The 9,705-nt window shown below is 39.5% G+C and overlaps 1 long non-coding RNA gene across 1 annotated transcript; it reads right to left on the minus strand.

The window, feature by feature from the left end:
* Positions 1-1,364: 1,364 nt before the first annotated feature.
* On the minus strand, positions 1,365-8,393 carry LOC106892883. The gene is made up of 4 exons (XR_001412950.1): positions 8,251-8,393; positions 7,209-7,661; positions 3,820-4,021; positions 1,365-1,431 (listed from the first exon to the last, which is right to left on the minus strand). It is a non-coding gene; the product is annotated as an uncharacterized LOC106892883 (long non-coding RNA).
* Positions 8,394-9,705: the final 1,312 nt, after the last annotated feature.

A 9,705-nucleotide genomic window follows, 5' to 3' on the forward strand; every position in this document is an offset into this window, starting at 1 on the left:
TATATTGCAGGATTTGTAAAATAATAATAAATGTGTATGAAATGGGGAAAAAAAGAACACAGTCTAAAACAAAAGACTGGCTTCTTTTGTCCTTCCTTCTCTCTTGTATATTTTGACTAACCTAATTTACCAGTTGTAGTTTCTAATCTTGTACCTAAAAAGAGAAATCATGACGTGTTGAAAAAGCTCCATGTGTTCAAGGTGAATTACACTTTATCAGTGCAGATTTATTCCTCCCCAGATTTAGCACCACTGAACACTCTCCGTGAGCAACTGTACCATATGTGACCAGAAAATGTCCCAGAAGCAGATTCAGGGGACCAGTGGTATTCCAGGTATGTTTTAGCCCATTCTAATGTTCTTGCTGAGCCCAAGAGACAGTGTGTCTCTGGGACACACCTAGTCTTCATGAGTTCGGGATCTGGACCTGGATAGATAGTAAAAAGCAGTGCCTGCCACAAATGCTTCGCTTTTTTATAAGTTCTCATTCTGTAGGAGCATTTGTAAGAGAAATATAAAGTCCTCACAGTTTTCTTTCTTGCCTGTTTTTTTTTTTTTTCTTTTAATTTTATGCTGATTCCCTTCATGCTCTGTCTTTCTTGTAAGGAGTCGCCAGTGTTTAGATCTACCCAGAGACCATCTTTCCACCTCTTCTCCTGGTCTGTGGAGCATTTCCTTCTCTCCCTGCTCCTTCAGACAAAGCCATTCAATTTGAGCAGGTGAAGTGGGTGTCAGTGAGACACAGAAAATCAAGAGGTTTTACAGACTCCATGGATAAATGAAGCTTTGCTGTATTGGCAACTAATTGCCTTCCTGTTGTAAAAAGCAAAGATGCTGTTTAGAGGGAACTTGGGCCTCAAAGAAAGTCCTGAGTAAAGTTTTATGTAGGAGTCCATGTTTTTCTGTGTGTTTTGGTGTCAGCATCTATGTAAGAGTATTTTTTATACTGGCAATCTTTTCTGACTATTCTGCTGGGGTGATCCCTAGTAGTTGTGACATAAAACTGTTTTAAAGTGCACATATTAATGATTTCTTTCCCTGATTGCCACTTCTCAGCTGCTTTTGAGATAAGGTGAGCTGAGCAGACCCAAGACCAACCTTAGCTTGGCATGCTAAGAACTGCAATATTTCTTTTCCTCACCATCTGCTACTGTAAACTAAGGATAGTATTATAAAGTTAAAGAATTTTCCTCAGAAAGAAAATAAAATAATTCATAGGTTGCCTCACAAAAATAACAGCTTCCACAGACTTCTCATGCTCTACCTGAGAAAAACCATACTAACCTCACGGCAGTAAGAGTACCCCGATATAAAAAAAGACTTTACATACCCAGTCCCCCTCCTTTGACTTCTCTTTGGATTCTGCAGCTAAGCCTAGTCCCATTTTGACAGCCGTAGCACAGGTCATCTGCACCAAGAGGAATGGCAAGGCTGAAAAATATTGGAAAAAATTATTAAAGACTCTCTAAATACTGCTCTTCTTAGTGTGCATTTGTAAAAATCCATGTACAAGTTTTGCAGTCACAACTGGGAGAAGGTGAGTAGAGGAGAGAAGGTGGGTAGAAGAGAGACTTGCATTTAGAACTGAGAACACAACAGAGGTTTTCTTGACCTTGTTGCAAAACGGGAGCCAGAGAGCAAGAACAGTCCCACTAAACTACTTGTAGAATAAAAATACTACTATGCTTTAATATTTCCCCATTTCATTTTCTTCCCAGCAGAAGCTGAAGAATACTGTGACAGGGTACAATAGATGATATTCTATTTCTCTTTTTATTACAACTACTACATAGTAATTGGATGGTAAGATAGAAAAGGAGATAGATGTGGCTATGAAGGACACAGCTATAGCAGAACTGCTTCAGCATCCTTTTAACATAAAACAATAACAATTTCCCCTTATTTATGATGTCAACAATGAATTATCTGTTGGTAAAACTGTCACAAAACCAAACAACTTTTTTTACTTCAGCTTCAGTTACTTGCATAATACATCATTATTTGCTAAGATTGTCAAGTATTTCATAGGGACTAACAGTGATTAATAAATGTATCCAGACTAAAACATTTTAATGCATTGAGCGAAATAATTCAGTGTATTTGATTTCCTGATTACTTACATGAATTTATTTAAAAGAATCTCAAAAAGAAAAGATGTAAAAAAATAAAAAGTAATCAAAATGTAACGGACATTGGACGTTATCAGAATGCTAAATTAACCTGGGATAGCATCCTCATATACAACTATGATTATGTGAATATACTGTGTGCTACATGCTGTGATGTGGAATCTTAATGCTTTCTTGCCCCGAGACAAGCAGCAGGATTTATACAATCGAGTGAAAGAGATGTAGTAGAGGATAGCAAATATGAACTTTGAGGAGCTTTTATTTTTAAATGAAGCAAAGCTTTTCTGTAAGGCATCCTAAATCCATTATTTCCACCATATTCAAAATTACCAATTGTTTGTTGCAGCTGTACATTTAGAATATGTCGGGAGGTGTGTTTGCGTGATTTGTAGAGATGGCCCAGGTAGTTCAGGATAGGGGCAGCTGCTTGCCAGCAGACAGCTTGCAAGTTAGACCTACAGAGGTCTGAGGGTGAGCTGAAGACAAAGAGCTTTATTTTCCTCCTCTCACTGCAACCTTTACCCTGGTGCCCTTTTCTGGTGCAGTCAAAATCTCCTTTTCTTCAATCCAATTTCACCTGGGCTGTCAGTGAAACCCTCTCCAGGACCAGCTCCAAGTCTGACAAACATTTTCTATAAGAACAGCCTGGTTTGCCTTTGGCAAGTGAATTTGAGTCAGACTCTCACCAAAGCACTCACTGATGAGGATACCCTTTGCCTGTTACCAAGGGATTCAGCCATTCAGAGACTGAATGGTGCCAACTGCCTCTGAAAGAACAAATGACACCATTTGAGCTAATGAAAGAATTGCTAGGCTTTCTTCCTCTTAAAATATTTTAAATATAAATATATATACACAGACAATTACTGTAACAGTATATCAGATGCTTTCATTTATTCTGTCTGTATGAAGTAAAATCTACTTCAGCAGGGAGTTTCAGAGGAAAGAGACAAAGACCTGTGGGAAGAAGTGGAAATATGTTGACATTTAGGTACAAACATGTAACCTGTTTTTTACTGACCTGAACAGAGCTTGGTGGTACCAGAAGAAATAAAAACTTTGAGTCCTACCATTTTAATGACTTAGCTTAAACATAGAAACCCTTTTGGAGTTTATAGAAATGAAAATACCGACCCTGAATTTACATTATTGTAATGGGGTTTGTGGTATTGATTTTCAAGGAAATGAGATTGGCCATTGGCATTTTTAAGTGTTAGCTTTGCTTATCAAAGCATAGATGAAAAATGGGAGGATAAATGAAAATACGTAATAAGTGTCTCTAAAACACATTTTTGAAAAATTTAGCAATTTGGAACTTTTTTTAGGCTCTGTTTTAAAAACATGGAAATAAGCATACAAAGCAGAGATGACAGACTGAATCCCTGCAAGTAAGACAAGAGGTGAGCATTAATGCACCATTAACGCACCATTAATGCCTGGAGGTACTCCCCAGTTTAGCTCTTTTCTCTTCTCATGATGTGATGGCATCAAATATATTTTGGTTTAGTTATATTTTAGATCTTTACAATATGTGTTGATCACAGCATCCTGAACTTCACACAGCTTCACAGGTTCAGGACTGTAAAGCCAGAGAGCACTGCTGCTGTACAATTCTACTCTCCTGTCTTTGCTTTACAGACTAGAGAGATCTATCACATTTCTTTCCCATTGTAAATCGGCATTACATTACCGTGCCCAGCTGATTATCCAGTCTGGCTTCCAGGTCTTTTTTCAACTCTCAGCCTCCTGTTCCTCTCTGCCAGGCTGGCCCTGAGCAGGGGACGCAGGTGCAATGCTGTCTGGATACCCAGGGAAAAAGTGCATGGGCACTTTCAGACGAATTATAGAAATGTGTTTGGAATCCATTGTCTGGAAACATTTTTCTCAGGAAACTGCAAGAGACGAAAGTTTGTGAGAATCAAGCCCAAAGTTAATGTGGAGGTGATGAACAGAATTCATTGTAATCTAGTAACTATGGAAATATTTTGGCTACATTCACTCCACCTGTCAATCATCATGACATCCAGATAAAAACAAGCTAATAATACAAGCTCCAAAGAAGGAAAACATATTCAACAGTCTGCACTATCTTCAGAGACCAGTGTTATACCGTATTTCCACTTATTGTATGATTTTAAATTCATATTCATGAACTTCTTCAACTGCTGAAGTTTATAATTTAGTAGGATGAATTTCAGATATTTGAATCCATGCATGTGATCATTTTGCCTTCCCAGGCAAATCATTGCTTTTGGCAACGACTGACTTTCCCAGTGCCTACAGCATAAACTGCCCATAGCTACTAGTAGCTGGCTGTTCTGCAGAGTTCCTTTGTTTCCATTAAACTGCAGTTTCACAACAGGCAAGAATATATCTCAAATATCTACTTGTATGAGTTTCTACTTGTAGATGAACTTTGGAGAGATTTACTTCTCCTGTTGTAGAAATGAGTTATAAAGAGGCCCTGGATAAACTGTAACACTTTAAAGAAGGTAATACAAGAGAAGAGGGAAAGCTAAAGAAAAATACTTATTAGCAGCATTTTCTCTCCTGATCCCAGAAGAACAGTCTTTCCAGAGGAATAAGAATTAACACTCTATGAGCTGAACAGTGAGACTCAGTCTTACACGGCGACAGAGAGGCAGCAGCTGGCACGTGTATTGATCCGTACTGTCTCAGCCCTTTCCCAGGTAATACCATCAGGAAGCAGAGAAGCAGAACAGTTCATCTTGCTGCAGCACCCCATGCTCCACAAACAGGCACCACACTGCACCTGATGGTGTAGAAGCCAAGTGGCCACCAGCCAGATAGCCCACTTTGCCATCACAAGTTACCAGCTCCTCCATTCAACCCATACACCTGCATTTCTAGCTCTCCCAGTTCAATTGCACCTACCAAAAGGCAGTGGGTATTGTTAGTACACGAAGGAACTAAGGAAAAACCTGCAGCAGGAAAGAGGCAGGAAGGTCTCAGCAACCTTAGCTGCTGCAGTATATCAAGTGTTTTCTGTTTCTAAAAGAGACTAATGCACCCGTTTAAACGACTCCCTTAAGAATTGTAACACTTCTGCTTTGCAGAAGCTCTGATAAGGTTCTCTCCCAGACTAAAATGCTCCTATTGATGTTTCTCTGAAATGTATCAAAGAATAAATACATTGTCAACTCATTTTCACCAGGGCTTGGTGTGAAACCTGATTCTCCCACCCCACCCACCCCCAGCTAAACTACAGAAAAACAAAAGAAAACAGACCGCAAATAGCAAAAAAAGTGGACCCCTGTTAGGCATGACTTTCTGAATACACTGGTGCTAGAAGAATGAATCATAAAATACCAACATAACCACTCACAAATTCTATACAACTAAAGGCAATCTTTGTTCATTATGTAGTAATACCAGCAATGACTCCATTCTGCTTAGTTAAAAACAAGCCCCAAATTTAAATTTTATAAAGCCAATTAATAAGTCACTGATCAGTGCACAGCTGGAAGCAAGATCAGTTGCCCTTTGCTGCCTGTTTGCCATGCTTAACACACTCATTCAGACAACTTAAATGTTTACAGAAGTGGCAGTTGCACAATCAACCTTCTAGCAGAACTTCTGAAAGCAATTTCCAATGCTTTTGTTTATTTTCCAAAGAACTGTTTTATTCCAGCTCCCTCGCAGAGAGCTTTTTTCAGCCTTTAATGATTTCTAAACATCAGGCAGCCTTTTCATGTCTGGAATTTGTCTCAATTACTGGTCAGATCTGAAGCCCCACTAGGTAATATCTCACCCTCCATTTTCACTAATCAGTGAGAAGAAAACCAAAAATAAAATAAGAGATTTAGCATTCTTGTCTGCTTGCCTATAAAAATACCAACCCATATCAGTATCCTTGTTATCCTAGTGCCAATTACAAGAGAGAGAATCAGATTTTCTCTATTTGGCAGTTTTACAGTCTGATCGCTTCTTAAATGTCCATGATAGGTTCTCATCATAGGTTTTAACTCATACTATGTCCATTATAATATTGAGTTTATGAACTTAGGAACAGGTACAGAAAAAGTGGGGCTCTTAAACACATACTTCTCCTTGTAAATCTAAGAACTAAACAAAAAGATTCAACTAACTCGAAAAAATTTTTTTCTAAAATCTCTTAAACTCATAATGGGGTAATCTGCTACAGGAGATGACACTATGACTCTGATTAAATTAAAATTCCTGTTCTGAGGATTTGCTTTGCAGCTCCCTTGCCCCAGTTGCTGCATTTTTTCAGTGTGTTTTTACAATGTTCTGTGTGTGGAGGCAAGTTAATATCAAATGGCCAACAAAGTAAGAAATAATCACAGGCAGATTTTTGCTTGATGATTGGAACCGCATTGTTTGCCTTTACTTCTGTCGGAGCAGAGGCTGGCGGCTGGCACGGTGCAGAGGACCAGATGACAGTCTGTGCCCCAGAAGGCTTGCCCAGCCAGAGAACACACACTGTCTTCTATCTTCTGGCCAGCGTGCCAGTTAAAGGGACTAAAGCTCCCGACTTCCCTCAGTTGGAAGACACTTTTCAGTCACATCTGCTGGCCGACCTCTCTGAGGCAATCAGTCCATAATTTGTTTTAGTCAAAATGAGTTAGGTTGCTTTAAGCAGTCAAAACACAGTATGTATGCAAGCAAAGTCATTTGAATTTGAGCAAGTTTGAGCAAACACACTAACATCTCCACTGGCAGGTGAGACAATAATGATTTCTGAGAGAAAACCTGAGCAGCGAGGGCAGTAACATAAATTATAATATTTCCACAGGTTTAAATTTATATAATCAGCTGCAAATAATCAAAAATTGCATTTAGAGCATGCATGTGGGATGCAGGAGATGGAAGCTGTGACTGAGGTCCCACTTTTGCCTCAGCACATCAGAGAGATCAGTACTCTCAGAGCAGCTAACCCATTCCCAGCCACGGTTTCAGTACCCATTAAATCAGCATTTCAGGGACTAGCACAGCACTTAGATGTAATACGTGAATTGCCCTGTGCCAGGGGAACTCCCTCGTTCAGCACAGAAAGGGTAGAATAACAGCAGGGACTCTGGCCCAGAATTAACTTACCAAATCCAGGGATCAAACTGCTCATTTGCTGGCTGAACATCAGGCTTCGTGTGCCACGGGCTGCTTGCAGAGAGATGGTGAATGACAGCCCTGGGTATGGCCTGTGGCTGGACACTTGTTACAGCAATTACACTCAAGAGTAGCTTGGTTTAAAATAACCGTAGCAGCCTCCAAAAAGTCAGTCTGTCATTGACAGGTGTCAGCTTTGTGATGCATGACAATGTTTTGGGTTGGGTTTTTTTTTTATTTTACCTTTAAAGATAATAGCAATAAAAAGTCCACGTGGGCCCCGTTTCTCTTGTAACTCCTGGCTGCTTTCTGTTGCTTGAACAACACGAAGCAGCTGTACACTCTGACGGAGCACAGAGGAGCCAGAGCATACTGATGAATCTGATCCGAGTCTTGGTCTGCTCTCAGTAAGGTATTAATTTCTGTTTGCCGAGACTAACCTAGCTGTAAATAAAGAACATAATCATTTTGCATGTGCTGTGATGTGCTTTTTAATATTTTATCACATCTGCACCAGAGAAAATATTTTATTTTCTTCACAGGACTCATTGAACCTCATATGTTTGAATTCCCACATTTCCCCCATAGTTATGTGATTACTGAGGAAGCATTTGACATTAATATAATGAACAAAGACTCAAAATCATAGCTTAAACATTTTTCAATTAGTGGGGTCAAGGAGATTAAGGTTTCAATAGTTTGACTATTATGCTGAAGCATAAACATTTGGCAAACAGATATATGCATTGTATCTTTGCATTTATATAAATATATATATATTTAAAATCTTCTAAGTGCACAAAATAAAACTAGCATTAATGTTTTGTCAACTTGTAATCTTCAGACCTCTTGCAGTAAAAGACTGACAGCTAGTCTCATACTGCTCAAACAGTGCAGATAGATCATCCAATGTTTTCTTCTGCCCAGGAAGCAACTTAATTTCACGTGCTCCACTTTTTCACCATTCAGTTTGGAAACTTTTGCCATTCGCCACTCCCACTTTCCTCCAGTTTCAGTTACCATCCCACCTTACCATCATCCCTGCCCTTTCTTTCCAGCTGGTTCTGGGCTCCTCGTCTTCCTGGGGACTCACAACACCATATTCCTTTTCCAGAAGCAGCTATCTTCTTTCAGGGGGCAGGATTTCTGCTGTGATGGTGCTGGCCATCTTCTTCCTGTTCACTGCTGTTAGCCTCTGCCTGGCCCTGTCCTTCACACAGGAAGGAGGCAGCTCCCTTGCCTGATATTCCAAAATACCACAGAAATATAAGAGTTTAACAGAGATGCTAATTTTTAATAGGATTTAAGAGTATAACTGCTAAAAGTCACTTTGAAAATATAACCTTGGGATGGTTCTGTAGCTTCAACAACACCACGGTGTTGTTTGATCTGAGATTCTGGCTCAGCCTTACAGAAGAGTGACCTCTTTCACATCTCTGTAAAGACTGTGCTTAGTAATTTAAGGAAAGGTAACCTCACAAGCTGACATGATCCTGGCAGATATTAGAAACAAACTGCCTTACCATTTTCTAATAAGAAAGCAAAAAGCCAAGTAAATATTTAAGAATCTTAAACTCATTGAAACAATTAAATACACAGCCTGCCGGGATAACCAGGGAGAACCAAGTCAGAAATTTTCTTTACTAGTACAGCCTAGGGTGGTTTGTGCTACCAGCCATGCAACAGTTTGTCCATGGAGCAGCTGGATCCCACCCTGTCTTTGTACAGAAAAGACATAAATTGTGAAGGAGGCCAAGCACAATTCAAAAATAAAACAATGAGATTCACTTCATTGTTATGCATTAAGTAAACTGTGCTTTTAGACCCATGAGTTAAGTGTGGGGAGAGTCACTGTTTGAATGTAACCAGCTGGAAAGCAGCACAGCCATGGTTTACAGTAGGCGAGAGGTTTCTCTTAGCTCAAGGGCCTCTTGATTATGTGGACATGCCTTCACATAGATTCTGTAAGTCACTGCCCAAAATCATTATTTCTTTTCTGGTTTGTGCTTAGGTTACTAAAGCACATCATTGCCCATCCATAGTTCTTCCTCTATTGGAAGCTGGCATGCACAGAAAAGATTGGGTCACAGGTTCTTTTTCCCTACAGAAACAAGGTATTAAATCCTACCCAGAACAAGCACAGTATGTCACTGACTCAAATTAACTGTCCACTGCAAACGGTGGCTGAGACATCTGGCCATCTGGCCTCTATGAGCAGCAAGTGGAAGTAGCTACTTTTTTTCTCATTTATTCTCTCTGGAGACCACCAACATGTTCATAGAGGAGGTGAGTGGCGTGTCCTGCATTCCAAGAGTCTTTCCAGATCACACCTCATTATACCAACTGCAATACTGTAGAAGAAGGAATTATTTTCATAATTAATATTACCGTGAAAATCAAGCAGAAGTAAAAGAAGAAATTTAAAATATGAATTAAAGCAATTGCTAATGCAAGAGTAAGGAAATAAGTCTGTTTTCTTTGAAGAATC

The sequence above is a fragment of the Calidris pugnax genome, unplaced genomic scaffold (genome assembly GCF_001431845.1).
Source record: "Calidris pugnax isolate Ruff unplaced genomic scaffold, ASM143184v1 scaffold24, whole genome shotgun sequence".
NCBI classification, from domain to species: Eukaryota; Metazoa; Chordata; class Aves; order Charadriiformes; family Scolopacidae; genus Calidris; species Calidris pugnax.